Source organism: Tamandua tetradactyla, chromosome 12 (assembly GCF_023851605.1).
Source record: "Tamandua tetradactyla isolate mTamTet1 chromosome 12, mTamTet1.pri, whole genome shotgun sequence".
Taxonomy (NCBI): Eukaryota; Metazoa; Chordata; class Mammalia; order Pilosa; family Myrmecophagidae; genus Tamandua; species Tamandua tetradactyla.
Window position 1 is genome coordinate 9575726 of NC_135338.1, and position 15514 is coordinate 9591239.

At 39.5% G+C, this 15514-nt stretch overlaps 1 protein-coding gene and 1 pseudogene across 1 annotated transcript in view; one reads left to right on the forward strand and one right to left on the reverse strand.

Annotated features, from left to right (window-relative positions):
- Positions 1-15514, reverse strand: part of PELI2 (pellino E3 ubiquitin protein ligase family member 2) — a 187437-nt gene that overhangs the window by 128924 nt on the left and 42999 nt on the right. The gene's annotated exons all lie outside the window — the stretch shown is intronic.
- LOC143652630 (PHD finger protein 20 pseudogene) overlaps positions 13931-15514 on the forward strand; it is a 32581-nt pseudogene continuing 30997 nt past the window's right edge.

Sequence of the window (15514 nt, forward strand, 5' to 3'; positions counted from 1 at the left end):
AGGGCTGCCCAGACCCAAAGACTCATGGGAGCAAACAACATGGTTGTTTTAAGCCACGCAGTTTTGGGGTAGTTGGTTACGCAGCCACCTACCTTCCTCAGTGCTCTCCATTCTCCCCTGATCTAACTCAGGTCGAACGCTGTCACCTACTCCTGAAAGCGACCACGCTGCATCTTCCGCTCCTCTTTCACCCCCCAATCTGGTCCCTCTTCCTGTCCCACCCTGTGAATGCCAAGAAAGTGAGGTTTTCCATGTCTCCAGCACCTGGCGCAGTACGCCTGGGGGCACAAAGTGGGCACTGAAAGCCTCCAGGCTGACGCACTGACCCAAGGACCATCTTCTCTACTGCAGAATAGAGACTGGACATAAAGATGAAACTCTGCTTGTAAAGGCAAAAAGTTATTATCACATAAAAGAAAGTCAGATTGTTCCCCCTGGCCTGGCTAGCTTTGCAGCAAGTATATTTGCAGAAATACAAGGTCCAAGTACTGCTAACACACCTATTTCAGTTGCTAAATGGAATATTCTGATTCAAGCTCACAAGTCGTCTTTCATGCTTTACGTTTTTTGCTCTGGAAACTTAAGACGTACACTTCTACAATAAATGTGTGATGAAAATTTAACTCCCCATATATGCAGAGTAAATAACTTGCCTGTATAGTAAAGGTATTCGGAGGCTGTAAAGGACAATGAAAAACTTGCGTGAGAAACCTCAGAAAGAGCTTTTCTTGATTTAAAATGCAATCAAGAACGCAAAATTTAAAAATGTAAAATGTAAAATTTGCATGTTAACGTCATTTTAATAACATTTACTGAGCATTTACTATGTTTCCAAGAAACCCTGAGATGTTATTGCTTCCATCTAACAGTTAAAAGGTCGAAACACACACAAACTTGCACAGCTAGAAAAGGGCAGGGGTTAAGGCCAAACCCAGTTTTGACCCCAAATTTCATACAGTAAACAAGACTGACAATTTTTTTAAATTTATGGCATTTCTTGGCACACAACACAATATACTGTCTTGAGAAGAACCCTGCCTCCTAAAATAATGGAGCTGTCAAAAGGAATTTACTAAAGAAAAAGGGAGTACAAAGGGTTCCCAGCCACATTTTGGATACAGCACATTATATCTTAGGGAGCCTGAGCTCTTACAACAGCCAACCACATGGACACAGAGCAGAGGCGGCACAGGCATCAAGTGGCCGCATCTCAGAGGCGGGCCGGTTTCTCATCAAGGACTTAGGGCTCCCCCCTCCCTGGAAAGGCGCATTCCTGCCACCTGCAACAACACGCACAACACAGAGGAACGGTACAGGGGGACTAGGGGTGAGAGACTCGAAGGCAGGGAGCAGAGTCTCCCCGGGGTCCTGTCTTCAGGTGACTTACAACTGACTGACCACGTGAATGCACTACCGCAGCAGTGTGCAAGAAACCGCACATAAACCAACAAGAGCCTGGCATTCGTTTTACGTAATTACAGTCCCAAGTCCCTTGTTATTTAACTTATCATACATGCATGCCTGGACCGTCTCTGCCCAAAGGAACTATTAAGCCCAGGGACATAATGACGTTTTATTTCTCTGTGCCCAAGAAATGCTTCATATTGTGGGGTCTCAAAAACAGTAGGCTTTGTTCAGTGGTAGAATGCTTGCCTTCTATGTGGGAGACCTGGGTTTAATTCCTGGACCATGCAACCACAAAAAAACAAAAACAAAACAGTAGGCTTTGATTTCAGCCAGACACCTCGTTACGGCAGCACCATAACACATCCCTTCGGAGAAGACCAGATTTTTAAACAATTCATTCAGGAAATCTTCCTGGGCTTTGTCTTAAAATGAAGATTCTCAATTCTTCATTTCTGGTTGGAAATGGTTTTCCCTCCAAGTAGCTATTTAAAATCTATCATATATGATAAAAGATATACATGCAAGAATGTATCAACCGCATGGAATGCGTCAGGCCCCAGGACTGCACTAAGGAAACAAAAAGACACTGTCTCTAAGAGACTCAGTCAGGTAGAGAAGACAGAAGGTAACAAATCCTAATCAAACAATTCTGATAAATGCCAACGAAAATGAGTTAGAAATACAATGGAAAAAAAAAAAAGAAATCACAACAGTGACTTTTAAATTAGAACACTGCCCTGGTGTATCTGTTGGCCTATATATTAGCATGTCCTCCATGTGTGATTCAAGTTGTGGGACTTAATAAAAGGGGCTGCTTCTGGGTATCTGAGTAGGGGCAGGGAGACGTGGAGGTAGCTGGAGCTCTCTGTATGGGGGTTATATTATTTTTGCAACTGTCCTGTAAGTTTGAAAGTATTTCCAAAACAAAGGGGTGGGGAGCTAGCTCTAAAGTCTTCTACACCAGGCCTGTGTAAGAACACAAGTTAATCTGTTCATCTCATGCCACCTGGATTGGATGCTCTTCAAGAAGTTTCCTTTCTTTACATATCCCCCTTTCCCTCTACATAGCACCCTAAAACACAGGAGTGTCCAATGAAGCAGCCACTACATTTGTGTGAAAATATTGACAGTGGTTTGGGGATCAGGATGTAAGAATTCCAGCTCCTACCTCTTTTCCCAGCTGGTGCTTTGAACTTACCTAAATCCTAACCAAGATGGGCCTCAGATTCGTCAGCTACAAACACAAAGTTACAGGTTCAATTTTAGAAACAGATTTCCGAACCTTTTTCAAACACTTCAATTCAGTATGGATCCAGAAGGCATTTCATCTCACGAAAATACTGACATCCTATATCAGAAGCGCAGGGCATCAGAAACTTCAGATTTAGTGAGGGTTTCTTGAACATCCATTTGGTGCCAAACATGTAACTGATTCTTTCACATCTACCCTGGAAGTAGCTGGTATCTGGTGAGAAACCAAAGGCTCCAGAGATGTGGCATGACCTGCCCAAAACACATATGGCAATTAGGCAGCAGAACCCAAAATGTGGCTCCAGAGGCTCTATTTCTCTACCATTCATTTGGTGGTAAAAAGAGGTGTCCATAATATATACCAATATAAAAGTATCATTCATATTTTCCTTTTACACGACAACCAAGGGAGCTGTATGAAAAACAAACAACTGCAGAGTTAAAAATTAAAGAAAATCTAGGTGCTAGGAAAGGAAACAGAGAAGCAAATAAATGCTGCTACTAGTGGGGAGAAGGCCTCCGTTCTGCCTCCACTCTACCCTACTATTCTCGCGCCTTGATTCAACAAGACACAGGCAGCTTCTGCTTCCACTGAAAAGGTGATGTCCTTTCCACATATCCGTCCCTCTCTGAAGCCCCCACCCTCTCTAACATAACTAACATAAATAACCCTGATCTCCTAATACAGGAGCACCCCCAAAAATAAGCCTCTAATTTCTATCAATAGAAGAGCAGGCTGAGAATGAAACCTTCTGTAAATCAAGAAACAATCAAAAAGAAGAAAATGCAAGCAAACTCTGCTTGCATTTGCAACCTTACAATCTTGTTTATTTTTCCAATTAAAATTTTTAATTTACAAATTCTGTTGACAGCCTATCATGCTCCAGGTTCTGTGCTAAGCACTTTCCATGCTCTTTCACCCTACAAAGCATGTGTTATCATCAGGCTGACTTCTGAGATGAGCAACACAAGCAGAGGGAAGATAAAGGATATGTCTTAGTTCAGAGAGTCAAGTAAAAAAGTCAGTACTGGAACCCAGACAGTTTGACTCCAGAGCTAGGTAAACTGTCCCCAAAGCCTTCCATATCAAAGTTTCTCAACTCAAACATCCCTGAATCCATCATGGTTAAACTACACAAGGACAAAGAGAAAACTTCCAAAGAAGCCAAAGAAGGTTAAAAAACAAACATTGCCCAGATTAGTGTGATGTCCCAATATATCTCAGAGTAATTTGGGCAGTGAATAAAGAAGTATTTGCAACGTCCCTTTGGGGGGACTGGGGAGAAAGGAGGAAATATACAACTTCCCCATTTGGGAGAATTCTTGATATTCTTCCAAGCACTGGGGACAACCAAATCAACAGGCTGAGTCCTCAATCTTGGCAGTTGCCCCTATGAAATTTATTCCTACAAAGGACAGGCTAAGCCTACTTATAAGGATACCTAAGAGTCACCTCCAGAGACCTTCCTTTGTTGCTCAGATGTGGCCTCTCTCTCTAACCAACTCAGCAGGTGAATTCACTGCCCTCCCTGCTATGTGGGACAAAACTCTAGGGGTGTAAATTTCCCTGGCAAGGTGGGACATGACTCCCAGGGATGAGCCAGGACCCAGTATCATGGGATTGAGAAAACCTTCTTGACCAAAAGGGGGAAGAGAGAAATTACACAAAATACAGTGTCAGTGGCTGAGAGATTTCAGAGTCAAGAGGTTATTCTGGAGGTTATTGGTATGCATTATAAAGATATTCTCTTTTTAGTTTATGGTATACTGGAGTGGCTGGAGGAAAGTACCTGAAACTGTGGAGCTGTGTTCCAGTAGCTTTGATTCTTAAAGACAACTGTATAAAGTTATAACTTTTACAGTGTGACTGTGTGATTGTGAAAATCTTGTGTCTGAGGCTCCTTTTATCCAGCATATGGACAGATGAGTAAAAAAAAAAAATGGATAAAAAATTAACAAATAATAGGGGGGAGAAGGGGTAAGATAAACTGGGTAGACTGAAATACTGGTAGTCAATGAGAGGGAGGGCTAAGAGGTATGGGATGTATAAGTTGTTTATTTTCCTTTTTATTTCTTTTTCTGGAGTGATGCAAATGTTCTAAAAATTATCACGGTGATGAATCCACAACTATGTGATGACATTGTGAGTCACTGAATTTATTCCATGTATGGACTACATGTGTGAAGATTTGTCAATAAAAATATATCTTTTTCTTGTTTGCTGTATGGTGGGGGTCACATTTCATTCTTTTTCCATTAAGTATCCCGCTGTTACTGCAGCACCATTTGTTGAATTTTTATTTGTTTTTTTTTTTCTTCCTTTGTTTGCTTGTTTGTTTGTTTTTGGGAAGTGCATGGGTCAAAATCGAACCTGGGTCTCCCGCATGGCAGGCAAGAATTCTACCACTGAACTATGCTTACATCCCCAATAAAAATATTAAAAAAAAAAAAATCAACCACTATTCTTATTTCTATCACCATAAATGAGTTTTGTTGTTGAACACCATAATAATGGAAATATACAGTATTTACTCTTTTGTGTACTGCTTCTTTTGCTCAATCTAAATGTTTTTGGTATTCATTTATGTTATTTAACACATCAATTAAGTCATTCTTTATAAATATTTGAGGAGCCTTCCATTGCAGTCAATTGTTACAATTTGTTTATCTAGTCCCCTAATAATGAATATTAGAGTTGTTTTTAGTTCTAGGCAACTAGAAAATAGGCTATTATAAAATAAAGCTGTTTTAAACAAAAACAAAAAAATCCCAGCATATTGACGGCTCATTTTCAGTAACAACAGAAACCAAAAGATAATGAAGCTCAATCCCCAGCAACATCTTTCAAATGTGCAGGTGTGAAGGTAAAACTATTTTCAGGCAAACACTAAAAAAATTTCATTTTCATTAGCTACACAAGTTCTCACTAAAGGAGGTTTCAGAAAATACATTTTGGGAAGAAAGAGAACAATCTTGATGGAAAGGTCTAAGTTGTAAGAATTAAGAAAAATAACTGAATACTGACTGTACAAAGTAATGGCATTGCTGGTTGTGGGATTTTTTTGAAATGTACTATGAAGACAAAACACAACAACAACAAAAAAAACCATATAAATAGGGTAAGAGGACATGTAACCAAAGTGTCCTAAGATCCTTCTAACGTCCAGGAACCGAGGAATAATGACTTGATTATCAGTCTTTGATGATCTAAGGAAACATGTTTTAATACCTAAGGTAACTAATAAAACAAAATAACTAGCACAGGGGAAAACAAGAGTGACAAATGCAATCAATGAAAGAGAAAAGGGAAAAAAAGGAGAATCAGAAATAGAACAGGGGCAATAAAAAGAAAATATAAATAAGAGATTTAAACACATACATAGCCAATAATTACATTAAATATAAATGGTCTAAAGTAAATATTGTCAGATGTTAAAAAGCCAACTCTATGTTGCTTATAATAAATACATGTAAATGAAACAGCTAAAAGTAAAAAGATGGGAAAAAATATACTATACAAATAGAAAAATGGTATAACACCAGACCAAAAAGAGCTATTGGAGGTCAAAAGAACAATTTCATAAAAATGAAAGGTTTAACTCACCAAAAGGATACAGTGAGTCTAAATTAGTATTCACCTAGTAACAGGAGCAAATACTAGCAAAACTACAAGTGCAGACAAATTCACAATTGTAAGAATTTTAACACATCTCTCTCCATAATTAATAGAACCATCATACAAAAACATCAGTAAGGACATGGAAGAGTTGACCTAAATGATTAAGAAACTTGATCTAATAAACATACAAAAAAACACCCAAATCAACAGCTGCAGATTACAAATTCTTATCAAGTACTCATAATACTTACAAAAACTGATCATATATTGGACCTCAAAGCAAGTCTAAAGAAATATTAAAGGTCTGAAGTCACAATGCAATTACTCTAAGAAATCAGTAATAGAAATATTCTCCTGCTAGAAAATTGAAAAATATCTCGCTACCCTAACCTAGAAAGGAAAAAATGTACTCGTCATTTATACTTAAATGTCTTCCAAACTTTGCATTTATTTTGTGATGCCTCAAATATTTTATTTCACTTTATATCTTCAATTCCCATCTAAATGTAAAGTGAAATAAAATGAGAAACAGTATATTAGGTTAAAATTTATTTGAAGAAAATAAAAACACTATTAGTTCTATACCAGCATGGATATACATTTACAATGGACCAATATCACAAAATAGCTTCTGATAATTTCTCAACCCAAAAGGCCCTCACCTGCAAGTTGTAACTGGGCCATTCTTTTGCAAATGGGTTGATTCTGGAAGTCGCATAAAATAACAAATGTTATCCCTAGCACAGCACTCCTTCGACATGACTAAGGAGACACTTACATGGGTTTGTGCTGTTGCTGTTGCTGAACTATGTGATTCCCTACGCTGCTACAGCTCCAAAGACTCCTAAACTGTTACGGCAGTGGAAATGTGGCAGCCAGGTATCAGGTTGTTTTTCTTCATGTTTTCTAGCTTTCCCATCCCAAAATATTTCTCTATGGCTAAGCATTGAAAAGTTCTTTATATCAGGAACACGACACTAAACGCATTATCAGTTGTTTTTAACCTGTTCTTTCTGGGTTTGCACATCCGCACACTCTCATTTAGTACACCTGTGGCAAAGGTATGATGGAAAGGGGAGCAGAAGCCTAGCCCCTGGCTTTGCCCTCCCAAGAATTTCAGTTTCCCTCCCCATAAACAAAGAAGGCATACCACCGTACAGTTTGGTGTGGGACTGGGACAGGAAGGCCAAGCTAACTAGCGCAGGAATAGCCCTGCCTCCTGACCCCATCCTCATTAGCAGAACATCTGCACTGACCCTGTGGCAACCAGGCTGTGGGCCTGGTTTACTCAATTCCTACTGACTCCTGGGGTCAAACTTCCCTGCTCGCTCCTTCCCTCCGTCAGCCCCCACAAAAGGAAAGGACCTGGAAAACAAATCCAGTCCACCTGAAAAACAAAGGAATTATATATGCAAACAATAATATTTACTATCTCATATTTAGCTGTTTTGGTGCTTTTTTAAAAAGTCTTTCTCCTTCCTTTCTCATTTTAAATAGATGCTGTCACTGTATCATATGAGATAAATTTCTTTATTGTCTGGTTTTTCTTTACTCTTTGATTTTTGAGTATTGCTGCAGGTACCCAACAGCAGAGTATTTTTCACGAAACACTTGAAGGGAGGCACGATGCTAAGACTAGGATAGACTATTTATGTTACTCTTAAAGACAGTTAAGGCGCTTTTATTCTGCCACGGGCTCCAGCGCCCCAAAATATCTCCAATTAAATACTTCAGTGTTTTATGTCAAAGAATCTATTTTTTGCCCTATGGTTGAAACTTACTTTTTAAGTATTAGCCCACAGCAATTTTTGATTCCTAAAAGGAGAAAAAAATATCACACCAAGAGGAAAAAAACAAACTGCAGCAAGAAATGGATTTGATATGGTACAAGATCTGATACAGTTCAAGAACAATCAACTAAAGAGTTATCATTATATTTTATGCCATTTTATTCTTTACATTTCTTGGTATTTTTCACCACTTAATAATTCTGAAAAATGATTAACTGCCATATATTCCTTTTTCATCACTGCAACATTTGCCGATTTTAGCCTCTTATGACCTAAATGAGGACAGTTAGCTGGGTAAGTATGGAGTGCAGTTATTAAGCCGTATGTGGTAAACGGAATTACTGGTCCCATTCCTTACCCCTCGATGCCTAAATGCCCTGTGCCAAGAACTCTTCAGTTCCCAGTTAACTTCCTTTCGGCCAGTGGTGTGCCAACAAATTCGGTTCAAGCAGGGGTGTGAAATGTGCTTGGTAGCTGGGGTTTCTTCTGGAACCTTTTCCGTGGCTGTAGAAGAAGCTGTCCTGGCCAGCCTGCTAGTCCAAGGAGCACGAAAGCCACCTGGAGGAAACCTGACCCACACGAATGCAGAGGGAAGACAGCCACCCTGCCACAGCCACCTCAGGCAACCCAGATGGGCAAGAATAAATTATTGTTGTTTAAAACCACTGAGTTTTGCTTTCAATATTGAAGACAGTTCCGGAGAAGATGGCGGCTTAGTAAGACGCGCGGGTCTTAGTTCCTCCTCCAGAAAAGCAACTAAAGAAACAGAAACAATACGAAACAGCTCCCGGAGTCACGACAGAGACCAAAAAAGACAGCGTACCCCATTCTGGAACGGCTGAACGGGTAGGGAGAATCCACTGCGGTGAGATACCCGAGGGGTGCACGTTTTCCCGGCTGGGGTGGCTGGCGTCTGGGGTCCCCTCCACGCACGTGGCTCCCCGGTCTGACTGGGAACATTGGATAGCGGGGCCCTCCCGTCACGCTTGGCGTCTCGGGCCAGCTGGGCAATTTGGACCGGCACTCCCCCAAGCCACGGCCAGCGACCCCCGCCTCCACGCGCGGTTTCCCGGGCCGACTGCCCCACAGACAAACGACCGCCACGAGCGCCACCTACTGGGCAGGAAAAGAAAAACAGAGCCCAGAGATTCCACAGAAAAACCTTTCAACCAGCTGGGTCCCACACCCAGGGAGATCTGATCAAATGCCCAGACACCAGCAGAAAATAATGGATGACGCTCGGAAAATTGAAGATATGGCCCAATCAAAGGAGCAAACCAATAGTTCAAATGAGATACAGGAGCTGAGACAACTAATGCTGAATATACGAACAGAAATGGAAAAACTCTTCAAAAACCAAATCAATAAATTGAGGGAGGACATGAAGAAGATATGGGCTGAACAAAAAGAAGAAATAGAAAATCTGAAAAAACAAATCACAGAACTTGTGGGAGTGAAGGACAAAGAAGAAAAAATGGAAAAAACAATGGATACCTACAATGGTAGATCTAAAGAGACAGAAGCTACAATTAGTGAACTGGAGGATGGAACAACTGAATTCCAAAAAGAAACAGAAACTATAGGGAAAAGAATGGAAAAACTCGAGCAGGGAATCAGGGAACTGAATGACAATATGAAGCGCACAAATATACGTGTTGTGGGTGTCCCAGAAGGAGAAGAAAAGGGAAAAGGAGGAGAAAAACTAATGGAAGAAATTATCACTGAAAATTTCCCAACTCTTATGAAAGACCTAAATATACAGATCCAAGAAGTGCAGCGCACCCCAAAGAGAATAGACCCAAATAGGCGTTCTCCAAGACATTTACTAGTTAGAATGTCAGAGGTCAAAGAGAAAGAGAGGATCTTGAAAGCAGCAAGAGAAAAACAATCTGTCACATACAAGGGAAACCCAATAAGACTATGTGTAGATTTCTCAGCAGAAACCATGGAAGCTAGAAGACAGTGGGATGATATATTTAAATCACTAAAAGAGAAAAACTGCCAACCAAGACTCCTATATCCAGCAAAATTGTCCTTCAAAAATGAAGGAGAAATTAAAACATTTATAGACAAAAAGTCACTGAGAGAATTTGTGACCAAGAGACCAGCTCTGCAAGAAATACTAAAGGGAGCACTAGAGTCAGATATGAAAAGACAGAACAGAGAGGTATGGAGTAAAGTGTAGAAAGAAGGAAAATCAGATATGATATATATAATACAAAAGCCAAAATGGTAGAGGAAAATATTATCCAAACAGTAATAACACTAAAAGTTAATGGACTGAATTTCCCAATCAAAAGACATAGAATGGCAGAATGGATTACGACCCAGCAATACCACTGCTAGGTATCTACTCAAAGGACTTAAGGGCAAAGACACAGACGGACATTTGCACACCAGTGTTTATAGCAGCATTATCTACAATTTCAAAGAGATGGAAACAGCCAAAATGCCCATCAACAGACGAGTGGCTAAACAAACTGTGGCGTATACCTACAATGGAATATTATGCAGCTTTAAGACAGACTAAACTTATGAAGCATGTAATAACATAGATGGACCTAGAGAACATTATGCTGAGCGAGTCTAGCCAAAAACTAAAGGACAAATACTGTATGGTCCCACTGATGTGAACCGACATTCGAGAATCAGCTTGGACTATATAATTGGTAACAGAGACCAGCAGGAGTTAGAAACAGGGTAAGATAATGGGTAACTGGAGCTGAAGGGATACAGACTGTGCAACAGGACTAGATACAAAAACTCAAAAATGGACAGCACAATAATACCTAAGTGTAATGTAACTAGGTTGGAACACTGAATGAAGCTGCACCTGAAATATGGTTTTTTGTTTGTTTGTTTGTTTGTATCTTTTGTTTTTGTTTTTTTCTCTTTCCTTTTTATATATATATATATTATTAGTATTATTATTTTAATTCTCTTCTCTATATTAACATTCTATATCTTTTTCTGCTGTTTTGCTAGTTCTTTTCCTAAATCGATGCAAATGTACTAAGAAATGATGATCATACATCTATGTGATGATACTAAGAATTACTGAGTGCATGTGTAGAATGGAATGATTTCTAAATGTTGTGTTAATTTCTTTTCTTTTTTTTGATTAATAAAAAAATTTAAAAAAAAAAACAAAAAACCACTGAGTTTTGCAATGATTTGTTACACAGCATCATATGGCAGTAATTAAATGATACTAAGTATTTCAAAGGCAAATGAACTTAAGCAGCTCCCTCAGTACTTTAAGACCTTGAACTAAATACACACAAAATATGAACTATATACCCACAGAAAGTTGTATATGTAAAGAATATTCTTTCATTCAGAGGGGAGCAAGTCTAAAGTTAGAGATAGTTTCAAATCCATCCCATTTTAAAAGGGCTAGAAGAAAATGGGATTTTTTTTAAAAATCCACATTTTCTAAACAAAGGAGGGATGGTAATCTCAACTTGTATGTCTTTTAATTTTCTTTTCAATACATCATTAAGTCCATTAAAATCTGTGGTCCCTCAAATAATACAAACGCCTTAATCTCCAGTAATTATGTTCAGACATAAAGGGATTATGACAGAACTACTAATTACTTGGCAAAGCATGGATTCTTTTAAATCTGTTCATAAACAACTTCTGCTGTAATAAGAGACCTCCAAAAAAAGTGAGCAGAGTAAAGTCTGCCTAAAAAAGGCATATCTTAAACTAGCACTGAGCACATGATCTAATGTATATTAAGCTCAAAGCATTTCAAGTAAAGAACCTGGTGGTACTGAGAAATTTAATTACTGGTCCAAAGTTTGAGAGTAAGTATTAATTTCAGAAGTTAAACCTAGCATTGGAATCTCTTCTCTACTGTAACTTATAAATATTCCCAAATACTGAAACAATTATTTCCAAACACTTTTTTTTATAAAATGTCCTGGCATGCCTCTGACTACTCCTAAAAGTACTTATACTAATGTATGTTTACTTAAACTTTCAGAGTATGCAGTAAGGGTTTTTAGAAATTCCCAGAACTACAGACATGTCAGAGCAAGCAAATCCAACTTTGAACATTACTGGTCAACGTCCTGACAAATTGCTTACTAAAGAGACACTTCAGTGTCTCAAGACAATCTGTTACAAAGATATATGAGCTTTAATTACCCACAGCAGAATTTTGGAGTAAAAAGTGATTTTATACCAAATTTAAAGGCTTTTAATGAACTTTACAAAGCATAAAGCCATGTTGCGTAATGCTGTGTTCTGTCATTACCTTTTATATGACTTTTCTGAAAATGATGCTTATATTTCCAGAACATGCACACATAATATCTGAACATGAGATTAAAAAATAATAGAAATAAAAATTTATATAAAATCAAGTATATTTCAAGAAACAGAACAGAAGCACTATCTATAAGCAACAGCAAAGTAGTAGTTGATTCGGGTTAATTACACAAAGTGCTTCTGAGCTTCTCTACACAGTAAAGGATTCTTGCTACAATCTCACTGCAAGGGAAGCATTCTACTAGAAGTTATTTTTGGTTTGGAGCATTAATCCACTATGGCAAAAAGAAAAAAAAAATCCTTCACATTCACCATGAAAGACATTAACTTGGCAACTAGAACAAACAATACGTAATGTTCACAAGGATACAAAGAATCAGTCAACAGCCACGTACATAATCTAAATACAAGGAACATGCTATAAAGAATTCAAGAATCAGAAAACCTAAGAGAGGTTTTCCCCCAAATCTACAAATTCTTGAAATATAAGAAGACTCGTAAGGAATTCCTAGCCATAGTCACAGAGGCACAGAGTTTGAGAGCTCCTAATGACCTTAGAAATAAAGAAACCAATTCATTGCATGGATCTGCACTGTCCAATAGGATATGGTAGCCACTAGTCATATGTGGCTATTTAAATTTTCATTTTAACTAAGAAAAGTTAAATAAAATTAAAAACTCAGTTCTTTTCACTACTCATACTTCAAGAGCTCAGCTGCCGTAGGTAGCTACCGTATTGGAAAGTTCTACTGGACAGTGCTGGTACAGACTCTGTTCAAGCTGGAAGTCAAGTGAAGAGACTTCTTCAAGGTCACAAAGTCAATCACTAGTAGTTCCAAAACCAGGACCTACATGCAGGTTCAATGCCCTCCTCAGAATTTGTAGAATCTGATAGCTTTTAGATACTATGTATCGGATGGGCCACCTGGCAAACTGGCAGACATGCTGCAGAAGCTGCAGAGGATTCCCTTTTGCCTGTCCACGCCTAAAAACAAAAGAAATACTATGTATCTAAACTCCTTGGACTAATGCCAGACTGGAAGACATTCTCAAACATCAAAGCTCTGCTTGAAGATTGTTTTCCTATCTGCTAATTAAGAAAGTACCTTATTGCCTTTTGAGGGAAAAACAGCATTCTGGCATCAAAAATACATATTTCCCTAGGGCCCAAAGCGTTTTCTCTGGAGACATACTTTGGAATTTAGCTACAGGCAAAGAATGAATTGCCTACAAAAATTCACTTTATAAACAACTTCCAAGCTCAGATGTCTCACAGACACCGAAAAGGCATTTATTTGATAAAATTCTTTATCCATTCCAGATCAATGTTTTTAAGAATCAAGACTAAAAGAATATTTCTTCACCTAATTATTTAAGGGGAAACAGTAAAGGCCTTTGCATTAAAAATCAGGGAAAAAAACAAGAATGTCTACTATTATCATTTTTACTTAACACTGGCCTGAAAGTTCTGGCCCAATCAAATAAGATTAAAGTAGAAATAAGGGAAAGTAATTGCTGGTAAGGGAGATGTAAAACTAGTGTTACTTCCATAATCATTAAAGCAGTGGACTACTCGGGGGTGGCCATGGTGCGTGTATGTGGGGGGGCGTACCGGGGTCACGTGGCACACAGCACACAGAGTCCTTCTGTCGGTTGGTCCTGGGGTGGCGCAGCCAGAGAGGGGCCGCGAGGAAAATAAAGGCAACCCTGCTGACGACTGAAAATGACAAAGCATCCACCCAACAGACAAGGAATCAGCTTTGAAGTGGGAGCCCACTGGGACCGATTGAAAAACTGTTCCCTAATATTCAGTTCCCTTCCCAAGAGGCAAACCAGGTTGCCTGACCATCCTTCCAGGGATAGCTCACGAATTTACAATAAGGTGTCCAGCTCATATAGCAGACATTGACTACGAAGAAGGAAAAGCTCTTATCCATTCCAAACGCTGGAATCATCGTTATGATGAGTGGTTCTGTTGGGACAGTCCTTATTTACACCCTTTAGAGAAAATAGGGCTGAGGAAAGTAGGGCTTAGACGGAGAGGAAGGACCTTCTGAATTTCAGATAAACCAGCAGGTCTTTGCTTGCTGGTCTGACTGCCGTTTTCACCCAGCCAAAGTTACTGCTGTTCACAAGGATGGTACAAAGACTGTGAAATTTCATGACGGAGTAGTTCAGACTGTCAAACGTGTTCATGTCAAAGCTTTCTCCAAAGATCAGAATATTGTGGGTAATGCTAGGTCTAAGGAAACATCACAAAAGTCTTTCATCGCCTCCTGATAAACGAGGGAAGTTCAAAGTGTGGAGAAAAACCACAGCAACCAATGTGAAGAAAGGCGAAGAGGACGAGGCCGGAAAGACGGAAAAGCGCCCCAAGCAGCCTGATAAAGAAGGGAAGTTAATGGGCCTGGAAAAGGGGAAGGTGTCTGAGAAAAGCCTTCCCAAGAATGAGAAGGAAGATAAGGAGAACATTTTAGAAAATGACAGGAAGTATTCCGGAGATGACCAAACGGATAAGAAACCAGAGAATGACATCATGATGAATCCACAAGAAAACTTAAGGGAGCCTAAAAGAAGACGAGGCAGACCTCTTCCGCAGCACCCACTGCTGTGGAGTCCAGCTCTCAAACTGGGCAAACAATAACACTGGAATTGAGAAGATGGAAAATATCAAAAGGAAGTGATGTCTCATTAAAACGTCCTCGGTTTGACAAAAATTCATCTCAGGAAAAGACTAAACCCTATTCGGAAAACACTGACAAACTTCTTGAGGAGACGGTCCTCCAGGCCGTCCACTAATGGGATCCACAAGATCCTAAATCCTGCCTTGGTTGTATCAGATTGGGTTGATACTGTTAATACATCCGTATTGCAAGACACATCATCTAGCGCCAAGGAATCTGAAGAAGGCAAGGCCAGCTGAAATCTCCTTCGGAAGCTGGCCGGGTCTCATCTGCACTAACACGCCACTTCTTCGGGGATAGACTGGGGGCCGCAGGCTTGGAGGGGAACTGCAAGTCGATGGGCGAAAATGCTATGAAAATGGAACTGGCCTCTCCCCTCGAGGAGTTACAAGAGATTTCGACTGTGTCAGGGCCAACAGACAGGAATTTTGGTCCAGGGCAGGCCACACCCATAAGTGACTTTGATGAGACTTTGTATTTAACAT